The sequence below is a fragment of the Callithrix jacchus genome, chromosome 15, assembly GCF_049354715.1.
Source record: "Callithrix jacchus isolate 240 chromosome 15, calJac240_pri, whole genome shotgun sequence".
In the NCBI taxonomy this organism is placed as follows: Eukaryota; Metazoa; Chordata; class Mammalia; order Primates; family Cebidae; genus Callithrix; species Callithrix jacchus.
The window spans coordinates 39,073,279-39,093,027 of record NC_133516.1 but is presented as its reverse complement, the minus strand read 5'-3'; the positions used below and the strand labels follow the sequence as shown (position 1 = coordinate 39,093,027).

At 44.4% G+C, this 19,749-nt stretch overlaps 1 protein-coding gene across 9 annotated transcripts in view; it reads left to right on the top strand.

The window, feature by feature from the left end:
- The window catches only part of DNAH12 (dynein axonemal heavy chain 12), a 346,345-nt gene that overhangs the window by 301,543 nt on the left and 25,053 nt on the right, over nucleotides 1–19,749 (top strand). For 8 of the 9 annotated variants that reach the window (XM_078351228.1, XM_078351230.1, XM_078351232.1 and 5 more), the window contains one exon: nucleotides 5,758–5,910. The gene's annotated coding sequence lies outside the window, so the exon portion shown is untranslated. Of the gene's footprint in view, nucleotides 1–4,543; nucleotides 5,255–5,757; nucleotides 5,911–19,749 lie in introns of all 9 variants that reach the window. The other variant, XM_078351233.1, reaches the window with a different exon arrangement.

The window sequence follows — 19,749 nt, the reverse complement described above, 5'->3', positions numbered from 1 at the left end:
CAAGACCAGTGTGGTGAAACCCCATCTCTACTACTAATAAAAAATTAGCCGGGTGTGGTGGTGCATGCTTGTAATCCCAGCTACTCGGGAGGCTGAGGCAGGAGAATCACTTGAACTCAGGAGGTGGAGGTTGCAGTGAGTTGAGATCAAGCCACTGCACTCCAGCCTGGGCAACAAAAGCGAAACTCCATCTCAGAAAAAAATCATCTCAGAGGTGGAATTACAGGTGCTTTTTTTCTTTTCTACTTATATACTCTAAGTTTTGAACATAACCTCTTTTACATTGTAATAAAAAATATCATAAAGAGCTGAAAAAAAAAAAAGACTCACAAGTCACTAGGAACAGAGAAGTTTCTCCAAACCTCCTGAGAGGAAAAAAAAAGGAATACATAATATACAAAAGATGAAAAATCAGAGTGGTTTCATACATCTCCATGGTAACTAGAAGCTTGAAGTAATTGGTAGTAAATAATAGTTTTACAAATTCTGAGGAAAAAATTTCCAACTTAAAATTCTTCCTTGGCTCAAACTCTCAAAAAAAAAAAATCTGACAGAGACATAAAAGATATTTTCAGATCTAGGAAATCTCAAAAACTTTCTCTGTCCCTGCTGTTAGGAAGCTAACAGAGCAAATGTTCTACCAACATGGGAGTAAAGTGAAAAACAAAAGCTTGGGATCCAGGAAACAGAAGATCCAAGGCAGGTGGGAGGCAAACGAGATCCCCAAGATGAGGGGAATAACGGTCTTAGGATGACCACACATTACTAGGCACTGAGGTCCAGATTGGAACAAGTCAGGAGGCCCCAGGTAGAGGCTTCTTCAAGACCATGGAAGGCTAGGAATGGCATCCTGAAGGGAGATGTGGACAGTTTAGAGTTTGGGGTGGAATTAATGATAAATTGAAAACTAAGCAAATGAAACATAAGTATTAACTCTAGGAAAAACAAAAGGATATGAGGAAAAGGAAATGTAAATATGGTCCAATTTTGAATGGCCTACATTAAGATAAATATTGAATATTCGGATAGGCTGGGCGTGGTGGCTCATGCCTGTAATCCCAGTAGTTTGGGAGGCCGAGACAGGTGAATCACCTGAGGTCAAGAGTTCAAGACCAGTCTGGCCAACATGGTGAAACCCTGTCTCTTAAAAAAAAATATATATATGTATTATATATATATATATATATATATATTAGGATGGTGGGTGGAGAAATGTGCACAGGTGGTGAGGGCAGGCAGAAAAAAACATTAAATTCTCATTTTCCATGGTAAGTCATTAAATTATCCCCAAACTGAAAATCAATAAGTAGCAATACAAGCAGATTCGAAATACAGCCATGAAGAGCAAAGAATCAGCCAAAGGATGCCTCTGGGGAAGGAGAAATAATGTAGGGAAAGGGCGATGGACTTCACAGTAATTGGCTCTTTAAATTCTGTACATGGATAACTTTTATCAAATTTAAAACTGAAAATGAGGCTAGGTGCGGTGGCTCACAGCTGTAATCCCAGCACTTTAGGAGGCCATGGTGGGTGGATCACCTGAGATCAGGAGTTTGAGACCAGCCTGACCAACATGGTGAAACCCCATCTCTAGTAAAAATACAAAACTTAGCTGGGCATGGCAGGGCATGCCTGTAATCCCAGCTACTCGGGAGATGGAGGCAGGAGAATCACTTGAACCTGGGAGGTGGAGGTTGCAGTGAGCCGAGATTGCGCCACTGCACACCAGCCTGGGTGACAGAGCAAGACTCATCTCAAACAAAGAAACAAACAAAAAACACTGAAAATTAAAAAGAGAATGACAGAGCACTGCCAAAAATTAGGATTGGGGTCCCTTCATGGTTTGTCCCCACGTGCTTTCTAAGACTTTGCATTTTGTAGACTAAGCAGAAGAGCCTTCTCTGAGAAAGCATGCATAAATCATAAAGTACTCTAGCACTGTAGGGTGAAAAGAACTCTGAGTCAGGTCTAACCCCTCTAAATCTGTTTCCTTGTCTGTAAGAAAGCATTGGTCTTGTGTGTAGAAAAATCACATATGTAAAAATGTGAAGCTGTAAAGTGTGTTGTAACAATGATGGTGGAGCTAGTTCTCCTTTCTTCACTTTGGCCTGACAGGTCAAATGATTCCATTTCTGTGGCACCTAAACAGCATGTTCCCATTGATAGGTCATGGAAAACCCTGGGTTAAAAAGTTAAGCAAATGCATTGCAAGATTTCTCAGAGACTTCAATATACCAATGTGCAAAGTGAATCCTGAGGAGGGTGATAGAATATACAGGGCTGGCTGAGATCAGTGGGGCCCCGCCAGAGAGCCCGTAGCAGTTCCCAGGCCCACCCTGGCTGCTAGGGACCAGCTATTTTGAAAATGTGGTGTAATATGATACTGGGAACCATATCATAGGGAGATGATAATGTTATTCTTGTTTTATTTTAGATTATGAACAATAACACTAGCTCTAGTTATACCTCTGCGATACTGACAAAAATGTCATCCTCACCCCCCTTGACATTAGAATTGAAAACACAGGGGAGGGGGTTTCACCCCTTGCTATGTTTAATTCAATATAATTTTTTTTTTTGTGGACATCAGTGACCATATCAGAGCGTGGTGTACACCTCTTACCGTATTCAGAGTGTTTCCCTATGGGAATAACATCATCCTCTCCTTCCCTGGATATTAGGAACAGTATCACAGGACAGGTGTACAGCCCCAGTCACACCATGAGTAGTGTCATCTGTAATCCCCTAGTTGTTAGGAACAGTATCACTGGGTGTGTGTGCGCTTCCTGAGATATATGCAGTAATGTCCTCTTGGTTTTTGGATATTAGAAACAGTCTTACAGTGGTGGTGTGCACTTCCTGTGATATTGAGTGTATAATCATTCTCTCTCCCCCGGGTATTAGGAACTACATCACAGAAGCGTTGTACACCACCTGTGATATTGGAACAATCACAGAGTGTACACTTGCTTTCACAATGAGAGTAATACCTCCTTAGGACATGATGGATAATATCACAAAATGTACACACATGGGTGTATACCCACTTTGATATTGGAAGTAATTTTTATCTAATATACTAAAAATAATATCCTGGAATATACTCATAATGTGTATATTTATTGGAATATTACAATAAATGTATATAATATGTACCATATGTACATTTACTGTGATGTACATATGTACAATAAATTTACATAATCTGTACAATATGTACATTTATTGTAATATCACAATGATACCATATATGTAATCACAATAATATATATAATACCTAATATCACAGTAAATGTACAGATTGTACACATGTGCATATAATTTCTTTTGGTATTACAATATGTAGACCTGTACATAATGTACACATGTACACGTGTGCTATATATACACGTGTGCACATTGTGTAAATTATGTACAGACATACCATATATACACATGTACATAATGTGCACATTATGTAGAGATGTACAATATGGACACATTTACATGTTTACATTATGTACAGATGTACAGTATGTACACATGTACATATAGTTGCACATTGTGTACATATGTACAATATGTATGCATGTACATGTAGGTGCACATTATGTGCATATGCACAGCCCCCTAGCCCAGTGAGCAAGAGGATGCAGCATTGCCCTAGTGGCCAGCAGGGGCATCTTGCCACTACAATGTGAGCAAGAGGGCCCTGCAGTGGTCCGCCACCAGGAGGGGCACCCAAGCCCACCTTTTCAGATTCCTGAGGCTCCGCTGCTCATGTAGAAAACAGCTGTGATGCTAATGCAGGGCCTCAGTTCACAATGTTACTATAAAATCTGCACCACTCATGCGGCCAAGCCAATACAGCAGTTTGAATTGTCAATACTGACATATCAGTGCAAATGCAGAAACTAACGTATGGTTAGGGCTTAGGGTGAGGATTAGGGCTAGGGGTCAGGGTTAGAGTTGGGGGTTACTGGTTAGGCATTAGGATTTAGGGGTTAGAAGAATTTTAGGCAAAATAAACAGTTTATTTAAGCAAAGGAATGATTCGTGAATCAAACCTGAAGCACCAGAACAGAAAGCAGGGCTTGGGGCTTCAAGCGCTTAGTGAGGTTTCTCCTTGGCTCCAGCTAGGCAACTGCCTGTTGTGGGGATGGTTCCCTCAGCGTCTCTAGTCATACAGCCAACTGGTGGCTGGGCTTATTGTCATTGACTTAATGGTTGGTTTGCTAATGTTTTGAAGTCAGTTTTAATGCCTCCAATTCGGTTTCCGTTTGCTTTGCAAGACCTCTGGCTAACAGCTTCCTCCTGTTTTGCTTTAACATGTCAAAACCATAATTCATTTTCATTTTACTTTACTGGCATTAATAGAAGTAAATTCACATCTTTGATGTTATTCAGAAAGTTTAATTGGCAACCTATTTGTGATGGTGCATAAAATAATGTTTGTTAATCATTAGCATCTTAGATTAGATGAAATACATTAACTCTATTAAGCTTTGTTATTAAACCATAACAGGAGTTGAGTTTTTTTGTTTTTTGTTTTTTCTTCTCTTAGGCTTCAACCATTTAAAATACACTCAAGCATCTCCTACTGGTGTGAATTCTGAGAAATTTGTCCTTGGTGATTTCATCCTTGTCCGAACACCATAGAGTGTCCCTTTAAATCCTAGATGGTGTAGCCCACTCCACACATAAGTTATATGGTGTAGCCTATTGCTCCCATGCTACAAACCTGTATGGCACGTCTCTGTTCTGAATGCTGGAGTCAACTGTCACACCATGTTGACTGTGGATTGTGATCCCAAAATATCTGAGTCAGGTCTCAGTCAATTTAGAACACTTCTTTTGCTAAGGTTAAGGACATGCCTGAGACACAGCCTCAGGAGATCCTGACAACACGGCCCGAGATGGTCAGGGTAAAGCTTGCTTTTATGCATTTTAGAAAGACAGGAAACACCAATCAATATGCGTAAGATGTACAGTCGCTTGGTTCAGTCAGGTGGAACAACCGGAAGTAGGAAGGGGGGTGCTTCTAGGTCAGAAGTAGATAAAACAAAAGGCTGCTTGCATTCTTTTGAATCCTTGATCAGCCTTCCACTGAGTATAATTTAGTCTGGTTCAGTGAATCTGCATTTTTACATATACAGTAGGGCAGAGGAATGGTGTGATCTTGGCCCACGACAACCTCTGCCTCCCAGATTCAAGTGATTGTCTTTCCTCAGCCTCCCGAGCAGCTGGGATTACAGGCATGCACCACCATGCCTGGGTAAGTTTTGTATTTTTAATAGAGATGGGCATCCACCATGCCCAGCCTACTATCGGTATATTTGCTATGGTTGAGTATCTGTTCAGATATTTACCCAGTTTTAAAATCACATATGTATTGTGTAAAATATCTTCTCACGTCTGTCTTGTCTTTTTGTTCTCTGAATACAGTTTTTCACAGTAGAATATTTAGTTTTATAAAGTCTGTATCAATATTTTCATAAATTGGCATTTGATATTGTGTGTTAAAAGTCAACACCAAACCCAATGTCATCTAGATTTTCTTTAAATTTTTTTTATAGTTTTGCATTTCATATTACAGTCTCTGGACTATTTTGAGTAGGTTTTTGTTTTTCTTATTTTGTGTATATATTCATTTCATTCTACACGGCTTCCAAAGTCTTCCACCACAATTTTTGGGAAAAATATGGCTACAGTGGGCTTCATTTTGGCTTGAGTTTCCAAAATTATTACATTGAATAAACTGAATTTTGAATTTTATAGGTATTTCAGGACAGCCAGGCGGGGGTGCTCGTCTGCTAAGAAACTGAGCAAGTGTCTGGGCTGAGCTCTGGTGCCACCAGAGGGCGCATGAACCCACTGCTGACCAACTTTCGAGGTGCCATGAGGGTCCTATCAACTAAGTCTTGTTCATTGGTGAGTAAAAAGCTTCCTTTCCACGGCCCTGAGTGCAGAGAAGAGAGTCTTTAGAGTACTCAGCAAAGAAAGAAATTCATCCAGAAAAATGAAATCCCCAAATCCCATCATTATGACTACACCCTGATATCATTGTCAACATCCAGATGCAGTGGCTGCTAAGATATGTTCTCACAGTGGCCTCTAATATAATAATCACACCGTGCCCTAACATTACTATGATATCCATACCGTGCCCTAACACCAATATCATACCCACACCATACTCTAACGCTAATCTGATATCCGCACCGTTGCTTCTAATACTAATGTAATACTATCTACATGGTTTCCTGATGTTAATGTAATATCTGCACTGTTCTCCATCACCAATATAATATGTACACCATGCCCTAACGCTAATATCTACACTGTGCTGTAACACTAATGTATCCACACAGTAGCCTCTAGTACTAATAAGTATAATAATATCTACTCAGTGGAGTCTGTTGACATTGAGGCTTTTATAAGGGTTCACAGCTCTGGATGAAGTGTAGCCTCTATAGTGGAGCTTGGTGATGTCTCTGCTTTTCTGGCATAGTATTGATGTGGTTGTTTTAAAAAGTAATTTACTTTCTAATAATGTCATACTTCTGGGAAACTTCCAGTAGCAGTACAAAATATAACCTGTTTCTTTTCTTAGAGTCTCCAGCAGTTATTGTTGCTCCAGATTCGCAGTGTCCCACAAAATACTCCAGTATATTTTACCCAAAGCATGGAAACTCTCCTAGGTTACCACCACATAACCCCTAGATCAGGAAATCAGCACGGTTCCTATGTGATAATTCAGTTCACAAACTCATTTTACTTTTACCTCCTGCCCTGCCTGGGAGTAAAATGTGTTTTTTCATTTTGATCCAGTTTTCCTGACACTGTTCCCAAGACTTTCCTGCATATTTATGATCTTGACAGACTTAAAGAGCATACAAGTTTTTGTTTGAACACCTGTTTTCAGGTCTTTGGGGCATATAACTAGGAATGGAATAACTGAGTCATATGGTAAATCTACTGGCAACCATTTAAAGAAACTTCAAATTATTTGACACATGTGCTGCCCCATTTCATATTGTCACAAGCAGTGTTTCATAGTCCACGTTTCCACACATCTTTGTCAACACATTTTTTTTTTTTTAGTATGACTATTCTAGTGTGAGTTAAGGGGTATCTCTTTATGGTTTTAATTATGACTAAAATTAAATTAATTATGTTAAGCATCTCTCAAGTGCTTGCTGGTGAAGTGTGTATTAAAGTGCTTTGTTAGTTTTTAGATTGGATTGTCTTTGTTGTTGAATTGTAAAAGTTATTTATACATTCTGAATAACAGGCACTTATGAAGAATCTACTGTGTGATTTTTTCTTCCATTCTGTGGGTTACTGGAACATAGTAAGGGTTTGTGTGTGGTCTCCGCCCCAGTATCCTGAGGCAGCGGGCTAAGCCTTTGTAATGTATGAAGTGATGTGTCTTTGTGTGCTAATGAGATGACTGATGGCTGGGGCACCTGGACAGCCTCAGTGAGGCTGGTTGCCAAAGAAACCAACCTTGCCATTAGAGGATTTGAAATTTCAGTCTCCCTCCCATCTCTGTGAAAGTTAGAGGTGCTGATGGTTGAGTTGAATACCTAAACGCAGTGTTGGGAATGTGCTAACACAGTGGTCCGTAAGCTTTTTGGAACCAGGGACTGGTGTTCTGGAAGACAGCTTTTCTATGGCCAAGGGTGGGGTGCATGGATTTGGGATGATTCAAACACATTACATTTATTGTACATTTATTATTATTACACTGTAATATGTAATAAAATAATGATTTCAGATTGTCTTCCTGCAACTGGATGGCCCCATCTGGGGGTGATGGGAGACAGTGACAGATCATCAGACATTAGATTCTCATAAGGAGCATGCAGCCCAGATCCCCCGCCTGTGCAGCTCACAATAGGGTTCATGCTTCCATGAGAATCTAATGCCACTGCTGATCTGTCAGGAGGCAGGGTTCAAGCAGTGATGCATGTGATGGGGAGTGTCTATAAACACAGGTGACACAATGCTTGCTAGTCCTCCTCTCACCTCCTGCTGTATGGTCCAGTTCCGGAGAGGCTGCAGACTGGTACCAGTCTGTGAGCTGGGCATTGGGGACACCTGCTCTAACAGACCAGCTCTTTGTCGTCATGCAGAAACCCAAGATGATAAGCATGACAACATTTTAGTCAAGCTAGAAAAAAAGCATCATTGCAAGCCAGGCATGGTGACTCATGCCTGTAATCCCAGCACTTTGGGAGGCCAAGGTGTGTGGATCATGAGGTCAGGAGTTTGAGACCAGCCTGTTCAAACTAGAATACAAGTGTTAGCCAGGTGTGATAGCATGTGCTATAATCCCAGCTACTCAGGAGGCTGAGGCAGGAGAATCACTTGAACCTGGTAGGCGCAGGTTGCAGTAAGCCAAGATCATGCCACTGCACTCCATCCTGTGCTAGAGTGAGAGTCCATCTCATAATGAGACTCTCCAAACTCAAGTTACCTGGGCTTGCCCTTCCACCCCATCATTTTGTCACCCCCCAGACCAAGCCATCCTCCCCCTTGTTGTACTGAAGAACGTGGGCAAACTGTGTACCTGAAAAACACTCATCTAGTGGTAAAAAGCCTAGCCTATGGTGTTGGATTGCCCAGGTCCAAATCCTAGCTCCAGCACCGACTAGCTGGTTGATTCTAACAAGTAGATCATCTTTCTCAGCCTCCGTGTTTCCATCTGCAAAATGGGCATATCAATCATCACAGCAGCTGATTGTGAGAATGGATTTAGTGGATCTGGGCTGAGCCATGAGAGCTTTGATTTTTAGAAAATCTTTCAGGAGATTCTAACTATGTGTTAAGGATCAAGAACCACGAATCTAATTATACTTGTCATAGTGAAATATTTATTACTGATTATAATGGTTATAATAATTATTATAGTTATATAATTAAAAGTAAATATATAATATATATTCTTTTTTTTTTTTTGAGACGGAGTTTTGCTCTTGTTACCCAGGCTGGAGTGCAATGACGCAATCTCGGCTCACCGCAACCTCCGCCTCCTGGGATCAGGCAATTCTCCTGCCTCAGCCTCCTGAGTAGCTGGGATTACAGGCACACGCCACCATGCCCAGCTAATTTTTTGTATTTTTAGTAGAGACGGGGTTTCACCATGTTGACCAGGATGGTCTCGATCTCTTCATGTTGTGATCCACCAGCCTCGGCCTCCCAAAGTAATATATATTCTAATAAATATTTACTATTATTTGAGATGGAGTCTCGCTCTGTCTTCCAGGCTGGAGTGCAATGAGTGGTGCAATCTCGGCTCACTGCAACCTCCCAGATTCAAACAATTCTCCTGCCTTGGCCTCTCGAGTAGCTGTGATTACAGGTGCCTGCCACCACACCTGGCTAATTTTCATACTCTTTGGTAGAGATGGGGTTTTGCCATGTTGGCCAGACTGGTTTGAAACTCCTGACCAGGAGTTTCCTCAAGTGATCCACCCACCTCGGCTTCCCAAAGTACTGGGATTACAGGCATGAGACACCACGCCCAGCCACAGTGAAATTAATAACACCCCCTCCACTCTCTGGGAAGACTGGGATTAGATGATAATTTATATCAGAAATTAAATTAACACCCCCTCCACTCTCCAGGAAGACTGGAATTAGATGATAATTTATATCAGAAATTTGTTAACTTTTTCATAAATGACCAGATTGTGCATATTTTAGGCTAGTGGGCCAGTTTCTGTCACAACTGCTCAAAACATGAAATATAGAAATGAATGGATTTGGCTGTGTTCCAATAAAACTTTATTGATAAGAGTAGGCAGTAGGCAGGGTTTGGTCTCTGGGCCATGGTTTGCCTTCCCCTGGATTGTTAGCCAGGGGACATGAAAAGAACAAGACCCCTGCAGGGTCACACACAAGCCAGCAAATAGCAGGATGGTTTGTTCAGTGAGAGAGATTTCCTGCTGCAGCTTCTGCCTCTGGCTTCTCCAATAGAGAGGCTGGCCAGGTCAGGGGTCTCCTGTAACTGGCCTCTTGTGCCCCACAGCTACCAGAAATGATTGCATCATGATATATGGTGCCACCTTTGCCTGGTTCCAGAAAAGCCCTCCCTGCTTCCACAGGTACAGAATGACAACCATGGAAACCAGCCTCATGTTTTTAGGGAGAAGCTGCATGGGGCTCCTGCCGACTTCCACCTGAGGGGTGGTGCAGGTTTCCAGCCTGGGATGCGAGGGTTAGTTAGGTTGGGCCAGGGCTCTGCCAGGAAGGTTCCCAGGATGCTCCTGTACCTCCTGCAGATAGGGACCTATACAGCATAGACCTGCACCTCCTGCAGATGGGGACAATGGCATCTGAGTGTATCACATCAGGAGGAGACACCCCTCTGCTCCCAAGCTGGCCAAGATGTTGCCAAGGTGAGGCTGGCTGAGGAGTTCCATGGTTCAGCCTTGTCAGCTTTGCTAAATTCTGTGCCACATAATATCAGTCCCAGATCATTATCATCTCTAGCCCCAACTCCATGGCTTGGTCTTTGTGGCCTAAAATCTCAGCCAGCCCAGAAACTCCACAAGAAGGGAGAGAATATGTCCTGGGCAGTATTTGTATTGGTTGTCATTCACTCACTTCATTGATGGAGCACTTGCTATGGGCCATGCTCTGTTCTAGGTACTGGGGATTGGGTGAAAGAAACAGACAAGGGCCCAGCTCTCTTGGGGTGATGTGCTGATAGAGGTGACGCCCAAACAGAAATCCAGGGCAGGGGGACAGAGCACGATGGCATGCCTAGTGAGGGAAGGCTTGGCTTTCAAGCTGAGATCATAAGGAAAGACCCTGAGCTGTGCAGGTGTCTGGGAGAAGAGCTTTTTCTTTTGGAAACAGAGTCTTGCTCTGTCACCCAGGCTGGGGTGCAATGATACAATCTCGGCTCACTGCAACTTCCACTTCCTGGGTACAAGCAATTCTCTTGCCTCAGCCTCCCGAGTAGCTGGGATTACAGGTGCATACCACCACACCCAGCTCACTTTTGTATTTTTAGTAGAGACGGGTTTTCACTATGTTGGCCGTGCTCGTCTCCAACTCCCAATCTCGAGTGATCCACCTGCCTCATCTCCCAAAGTGCTGGGATTATAGGCATGAGCCACCGTGCCTGGCATGGGAGAAGAGCCTTCTAGGCAGTGGGAATGGCATATGCAAAGGTCCTGGGTCAGGAGTATGCTTGGACTTGGGTTTTCCAACCTCAGCATGGTTGATATTTTGGGCTGAAACTTCATCGTTGGGTTCTGTTCTGTGCATTGCGGGATGTTTAGTGGACCCCCAGTCTCTACCCACTAGATGCCAGCAGCACCCCCTACCAGTTGTGACATTCAAAAATATCTCTAGATCTTGCCAAATGACTCTTGGGGGGTGCAGTCATCCCCAGTTGAAAGCCACTTACCTATTGTGTTCAAGAAACAGCAAGGAGTCAGAGTGGCCAAGAAAGCAACTGAGGCACAGAGTGGAAGGAGCTGGGACGTCGTTCATGATCATCAGGACTTTAGCTTTGCCCCTGAGTGAAATGGGAGTGCTGACGTGTTTAGCTGGGAAGTGTTAAGAGCAGACTTGAGTTTTTTGTTTGTTTGGCTTTTGAGATAGAGTCTCGCTCTGTTGCCAGGCTGGAGTGAGGTGGTATGATCTCAGCTCACTGGAACCTCCACCTCCCAGTTCAAGCAATTCTCCAGCTTTAGCCTCCCAAGTAGCTGGGGACTACAGGCATCTGCCACCACACCCAACTAATTTTTGTATTTATAGTAGAGATGAAGTTTCTCCATATTGGTCAGGCTGGTCCTGGACTCCCAGCCTCAGGTGATCCGCCCACCACAGCCTACCAAAGTACTGGGATTACAGGCGTGAGCCGCTGCCAACTTGGATTTTAACAAATCCCTCTAGTCACAGGGTGGAGGATGGGCTGTGGAACATGGACAGGAGTGGGGTGGGACCAAGAGCAGGGGCAGGCAGGGTAGGAAAGAGCCTATTTATTGCAAGAGCCAAGTCAGGAGGCTAGGCTGGTGAAACCCTCAGATAGCAGCCAACTCTGTGTGCACATGGATGGACGTGCATGCATGTGTGTGCATGGTGTGAATATGTGCACACATGTATGCGTGTGAGCATGAATTGCTTGGGTATGCACGTGTGCTTGTGTGCGTGGATGTGTGCCCACATTGTGTTGCTGTGCACGCTAGCATGCTTGTATGAGTGTGCAAATGTGCATGCATAAGTGTGCACATGCACAGATGTGCACAGGATGGTTGCTCAAATAGCCAGACAAGGACTGGGAAAAGAATAGCCCCACAGGTGCTCTTAGACTCCCAGAGCAGGAAAGCTCGTCTCCATCTGAGGCTCACCCTTCCTCAAAGATGGAGGCTGGGCCCTAACCATGGTCATGTCTCCTTTCTTGTATTGAAAGAATAAACCTCACCATGCCCCAGGGCTGTTTCCTGGCTGTAGTCGGTCCAGTGGGAACACAGAAGTCCTCCCTTCTGTTCGTCTTCTTTGGGGAGCTGTCAAAGGTGGAAGGGTTCATGAACATCAAAGTGAGGCCACCCCTGCCTGTCTGCCAGGATGTCCCCATCATCCTGAAAGTCCCCCTTCCTCACTGCCTTTCCATCCCTCATTATCTCAGCCAAGCTCACTTTCATTCATTCTCTCCACCACCCACCCACCGAGAGCCCAGCTCCCACTGCTCCTCAAAACCTGTCATACCTCTGTCCCCATCATCCTTCTGTGACCAAAGTAAGTTGTGTTTTAGTGTTCAGTGGCCTACATTCTCCAGGAGGCCTGGGTGCAGAACACCTCTGTGGTGGAGAAAGTGTGCCTCAGGCAGTAGCTGGACCCAGCCTGGCTGGAGAGAGTCCTTGAGGCCTGTGCCCTGTGGCCAGATGTGGACAGCTTCCCTGCGGGAGTCCACACTTCAATTGGGGAGAAGGTGAGGGTCTCAGGGTCTTTTGGGTCAGGGAGGCATTGCAGTTGGGGGTCATTTTGGTCCCTGACTCATCATGGATGGTATGATGGAGAAATGCAGGAAGTGATCAGGGAAGTGGAGGAGAAGTAGTGCTCAGCTTAGGGTCAAGCACATATTAGGTGCTCAATAAATAATCATTAATAAATAGATATGGACACAAAGAGAGAAGCAAGGAGTTGTGGTAGGAATTGGCTGTGAGAGTCTCTCTGACAACTGAGAGTGAGATGACTAGACTCCTGTCTTACTCTGCTCTGCCTTGCTGGGTGACGTTGATCTAATTGCTTCCCCTCTCTGGGCCTCACCAAAGGGTCTGGACAGAGATGTCCAAGACACAGGGTATATGCATCTGGAGCTATGGCTTGGGTAGCAGCTCGCAAACTGTGACTCCCAGGCCAAATCCAACCCTCCACTTGTGCACTTTGTGTGTGTGTGTGTGTGTGTGTGTGATAGAGATAGAGAGAGAGACAGACAGAGTCTCACTCTGTTGCACAGGCTGAGTACAGTGGTGCAATCTTGACTCACTGCAACCTCCCCCTCCCACATTCAAGAAATTCTTCCACCTCGGCCCCCTGAGTAGCTGGGATTATAGGCGCATGCCACCACACCTGGCTAATTTTTATATTTTTAGTAGAGACAGTGTTTCATCATGTTGGTCAGGCTCATCTCGAGATCCTGACTTCAGGTCATCTCCTCATTTCCCTCAGAGTCAAAGCCCAAGTCGTGATGATCCCTGGCAAGGTCTCTGTCACCTTGCTCTGGTATCCATCATTCCCATCTCCCATCGTCATCTTCTGGCTTCACTCCAGCCTCCAGAGTCTCTGATGTTTCCTGATCCCTTGCAGCACACTCTGTCCCGGGCCTTTGCACCTGCTGTTCCCACTGTTGGAAATCTCTCCCCAGGAGTTCCCAGGGCTCATCCCTTACTTCTATAATATTCACAGAGAAGCCTTTCCTGATTACCTTATCCACCACCACCACCACAACTGTGCTCATGCTAGTGCGCCTTCCACCCACACCTGCTTTTTTTTTTCCTTTCCTTTCATTTTCTTTCTCCTTTCCTTTTTCCTTGTTATTTATTTTCTTGAGACAGAGTCTTGTTTTGTTCCCCAGGCTGGAGTGCAGTTGCATAATCTTAGCTCACTGCAACCTCTGCCTCCCAAGTTCAAACAATCCTCCCACCTCAGCCTTCTGAGTAGCTAGGATTACAGGCAGGTGCCACCATTTTTGTACTTTTGGTAAAAATGGGGTTTCACCATGTTGGCCAGGCTGATCTCGACCTCGTAACCTTAAGTGATCCACTCACCTCAGCCTCCCAAGGTGCTGAGATTACAGGTGTGAGCCACCACACCTGGCTGCACCTGCTTTAGTTTTTATTCTTCATTGCGCTTTCCACCTGATGTGCTGTCTGTGTACTGGTTTGTTTGTGGATTGCCTGTCTCCCTGTCTCTCTCCCCCTCATTAGAATGACGGATCCATTCAGATAGCAGAAACTTTGTTTCTTTCATTGCTGTTTCCCCAAAAGCCTAGAACCCTGATGGGGATACGATAACCGGGCAGTAGTTATTAGTGGAATAAATTAATGTAAGAATGAATGAATGTGTCATCTGAGTCTAGATTACAGAGAAAAAAAATGAATGAATGAATGGCCAGGTGCGGTGGCTCATGCCTGTAGTCCCAGCACTTTTGGAGGCTGAGGCAGGCAGATTGCTTGAAGTTAGGAGTTTGAGACCAGCCTGGCCAACATAGCGAAACTCCATCTCTACTAAAAATACAAAAATTAGCCAGGCATGGTAGCGCACTAGTAATCCCAGCTACACGGGAGGCTGAGGCAGGAGAATCGATTGAACCCAGGAGGTGGAGGTTGGAGTGAGTCGAGATCATGCCACTGCACTCCAGCATGGATGAAAGAGTGAGACTCTGTCTCAAAAATAAATAAAATAATTTTAAAAAAGAATGCATGAAAGACAAGAAGGCCTGGATAGAAGGAATAAGTGATAGTAATCAATAGGACACAAGGAAAATCATAGTGAATGAGAATTTATTTGTAAATTTCAAGGTAGCTAGAAGACAAGGATTGTCATGTACTCAATACAAAAGATAAATATTTGAGGTAATGACTATCTCAGTTACCCTGATATGATCATTACATACTGTCTACATCAGTGGTCCCCACACCCCCTGGCTACAAATCAGTACCAGTCTGAGGCCTGCTAGGAACTGTACAGGCAGCACAACAGGCAAGCAGCGGAGAGGCATGTGAGGCTTCATCTGTGTTTGCAGCCACTCCTCATTGTTCGCATCACCACTTAAGCTCCACCTCTAGATCAGTGGCAGTGTTAGATTCTCATAGGAGTGCAAACCCTACTTTAAAGACCACATGCAAAGGATCTCAGCTGCATGCTGCTGCTGCTGCTGCTTTTTCTTTCTTTCTTTTTTTTTTTTTGAGACGCGGTCTTGCTCTTTCCCAGGCTGGAGTAGAGTGGTACATTTTTGACTCACTGCAATCTCCGCTTTTCAGGTTGAGGCCATTCTCCTGCCTCAGTCTCCTGAGTGGCTGGGATTACAAACACATACCACCACGCATGGCTATGTTTTGTATTTTTTCAGTAGAGACAGGGTTTCACCATGTTGGCCAGGCTAGTATCAAACTCCTGACCTCGTGATCCCCCCGCTTTGGCCTCCCAAAGTGCTGGGATTACAGGCATGAGCCACCATGCCCTGCAGCTGCATGCTTCTGATGAAAATCTAATGCCCGATCATCTATCACAGTCTCCCATTGTCCCTAAAGGGACCCTCTAGTTTCAGCAAAACTAGCTGAGGCTCTCACTGATTCCACATTATAGTGCGTTGCATAAGTATTTTATTATATTTTACAATGTAATACTAATAGAAGCAGGCCAGGCACAATGGCTCATGCCTATCATCCCAGCACTTTGGGAGGGTGAGGTGGGCAGATAACCTGAAGTCAGGAGTTCGAGACCAGCCTGGCTAACATGGTGAAACATGATCTCTACTAAAAATACAAAAAAAATCAGCCAGGTGTGGTGGCAGGCAACTGTAATCCCAACTACTTGGAAGGCTGAGGCAGGAGAATTACTTGAATCCAGCAGGCAGAGGTTTCAGAGAGCCAAGAGCATGCCATTCCACTCCAGCCTGGGTGACAAGAGCAAAACTCCATCTCAATAAATAATAATAATAATAATAATAATAATAATAGAAGTAAAGTACACAATAAATATAATGTGCTTGAATCATCCTGAAACCAACCCCCTGCCCCCAGGTCCATGGAGAAGTTGTCTTCTACAAAACAGATCCCTGGTGCCAAAAAGGTTGGGGATCACTGCTCTACATATCTCAAATATCACCTGTGCCCCTCAAATAGGTACAACTATTACATATCAATAAAACCTAAAATAAATAAATTAAAATTTAAAATAAAAAGTAGGACTGAACAGTTACCACTGGATCATTGAATAGAAAAATGAATGGTGTCCTCATTAAAGGTTGTCTCAGTGGAGAAAGGGAACAGAAGTTGGACTCAGATGGATACAGAGAGTGAGTAGGAGACAGTAGCTTGGGAAGCACAGGTAATTCCTCCAGGAAGCATGCTGGGAAGGGGAGAAGTGAGGCTGGTAAGAATGCAGGGGATGCTGGCTTGGGAATGAGTGGCTTTGAAGCTGAGCATGTGCCCAGGGGACAGACATGGGGAGCAACACCTCACCCTGATGGGCAGACGTGTCCCAACCTGCTCCTCCCTGGGCTTCCCAGTTTCACCCTGTAGATGCAGACTCAGGACACTCTTCCTTTTGTGGCCACAGGGCATGAATCTCTCAGGGGCCCAAAGCAGCAGCTGAGCCTCACCTGGCTGCATACAGCAAGGCAGCTGTGTACCTGCTGGATAACCCCCGATGGGTTTGGATGCCCATGTCACTCAGCACATCTTTAATCAGGTCATTGGGCCTGGTGGGCTACTCCAGGGAAAAGTAAGTTTGGGAACATGTGTCAGAGGGCACAGGGCAAAGGCAGAGGATGCCCTTAGCATCCAGTCCTAACCCAAGTTTCTCTCGCTGCCCCCTTCCACTTGAGTCCAAATTTCCTCTTTATTTGTCAGCTTTTGCTGTGATGATGCTACATAACAACCCCTCAGATTTCATCAGCTTACAATAGCAGCTGTTTCTTGCTTATGCATCTGTGGTTTAACTACTACAGCTCTGCCTTGGATGATTGGCCTGGGTCAGATGGACTCCTTGTCTTCTTGAGGTAGGCTGAAGGGAGTCCCCTGTTTCTCTATTTGGAAATGCTATTTTCAAGAAAGATAGCAGGAGCACAAAAGAGGAGCTCTCCCCACTCTGAGTCCAGGGACAATACTCCCACTCCTACCCACTGCTCCAGGAAGCTGGCAAAGCACATGGTGTATGACTTTTCTTTTCTTACTTTCTTTCCCCTTCCCTTTATTCCTCTTTCCTTTCCTCTCTCTCCCTCTTTCTTTCTCTCTCCCTCTCTCCTCCTTCCCTCCCTTCTTTCCTTTTTTTTTTTTATGGAGTCTTGCTCCATCACCTAGGATGGAATGCAGTGGTGCAATTTCAGCTCACTGCAACCTCCGTCTCCCTGTTTCAAGTGATTCTCAAGCCTCAGTTTCCCAAGTAGCTCTGACTACAGGTGTGTGCCACCATACCAAGCTCATTTTAGTATTTTTAGTAGAGACAGGGCTTAGCCATGGTGACCTGGCTGGTCTTGAACTCCTGGCCTCAAGTGATCCACCTACCTTGGCCTCCCAAAGTGCTGGGATTACAGGCATGAACCATGAAACGTGGCCACATGTGTGTTAACTTCTAACCCTTCCCTGCCCAGACACAGACTCTTGTAACCCATGCACTCCACATCCTGCCCCAGGCTGATTGGATCGTGGTGCTGGCAGATGGGGCCATTGTAGAGATGGGTTCCAACTAGGAGCTTCTTCACAAGAAGGGGGCCCTCATAAGTCTTCTGGATCAAGCCAGACAGCTAGGAGATAGAGGAGAAGGAGACACTAGGTGGGCTCTTCCTATTCTCTGTGCCTGACTCTTGCCAACCTTGGGGGAAAAGACTCAAAGGATCCTACTGGCAAGAGTGGATTGCTCTGGTAACACCCTCCCTGCAAGCTTATGCCCAGAAGCAGATGGCTCTCCAATAGGTCAGCTCTCTCCAAGAAGAGCCAATAACATCATCTACGAGCCAGGTGCTGTGCTAAGTCCTTCTGTAAAAAATACACTATTTGCATTTGATTCTCACTGTACCCTCAGAGGCGTGTGAAATTACTGCTATCATCTTACAGATGAGCAAAAAGAGTTAAATCAGTTGCCCAAGGTCACCAGATTAGAACTTGAGTGTGTCCAACTCCAGAGTCTATGCTTGCAGTTGCTATGGAGTCAGCACAAGAAGGTTTTGGTGCCTAGAAAGCTGCAACATGCCAGCTAGAGTTTCTAATAATCTGAAGAACACAAAGTGTGCTGGATACATGACAAGGTTCTGGAAGTAAAGTTGTCAAGCCAAGCTCACCCACAATGACTGAAAGGTAGCAACTCATAGCACATCACATGTATTCGCTCACCAAATCAACTTAATGCCCCTGTGGGGCTGGCACTTGAATCATTTCCATTTCACAGATGAGGAAACAGGCCCAAAAGTTAAGAAACTAGTACCAGGTTACATGGCTTATAAGTGGCAGCACTGGGATTTGCACCCAGGCAACTTCATTCCAGAGAATGTTTTTAAATCACTAGGCTTTTTACTACCCCTGCATTACAAAGCAAAGACTCACACCCAGGTCTCCATTAATCTCAGACGTTGTCTCTTCTGAGAACATCTGCTTAGCATTGGCCCACCCTGGCTAGAAACACTAAGTGTTCATTCATAATGTCCCAGTCCTGAAGCTTGAACCTAGAACTTGCCTGTTTGTATTGGTCAGCTTTTGCTGCAATGATGCTGTGTAACGAATAGCCCCCCAACTCTCAGCAGCTTACACTAGCAGTTATTTCTTGCTTACAGGCCTGTGGTTAAATTTCTATAGCTCTGCCTTCAGTTATTGGCCATATCTGGGAGATAGTGGTGGGCAAGTGTCCTTCCTGGGAGAGATGGTACCTGAGGATTGGTGGGAGTTAGCCAGAAAAGAGCATTCCAGACACAAAGAACTGCTTGAGCAAGGCTGTCAGGAGAAACAGAGATAACGTTATATGGTGTTCACTGCTGTTTTTCCAACCTCAAGTTCACAGCAGGTGCTCAATTATATTCACTGATTGAAAAAATGAATGAGTGAGTGAATAGCCTGAATGATGTTCCTGAAAGAACTCAGAGTGGGGTGTTGAGGTTTCTGGAGAGGTGGCAGAAGGCAGGACAGGGAAAATGGATGGTCAGAGCAGTTAAGGTCACATGGTCAATGGGTGTCAAAGTGAGTATCTGGACCATTTTGTGTGACAGGACTCTCTTGGCCTTTTATCAGATTGTGAAAACAATATGATAAAAAGAGATGACAAGATAAAAATTTAAAATGATATACAGAAAGAAATCAGCATAAGGAATTTAGTTGGGAAGGCCTAAGCCTTAGATTTTTGGATATGGACTGATTCAAAAGAAATATGCAACTACCCTTTGACCCCAAATTCCTCAAACATATTGTTGAAAGTAATTGATTTTCACTCATTTCCCTTTAATATGGCTCCTAGTCCTTGTACTTTACTATAAATGTGTTTCCTGAGCCCATCAGTGACTTCTTTCTTACCAAATTTAGAGACCTTTTTTTTTCA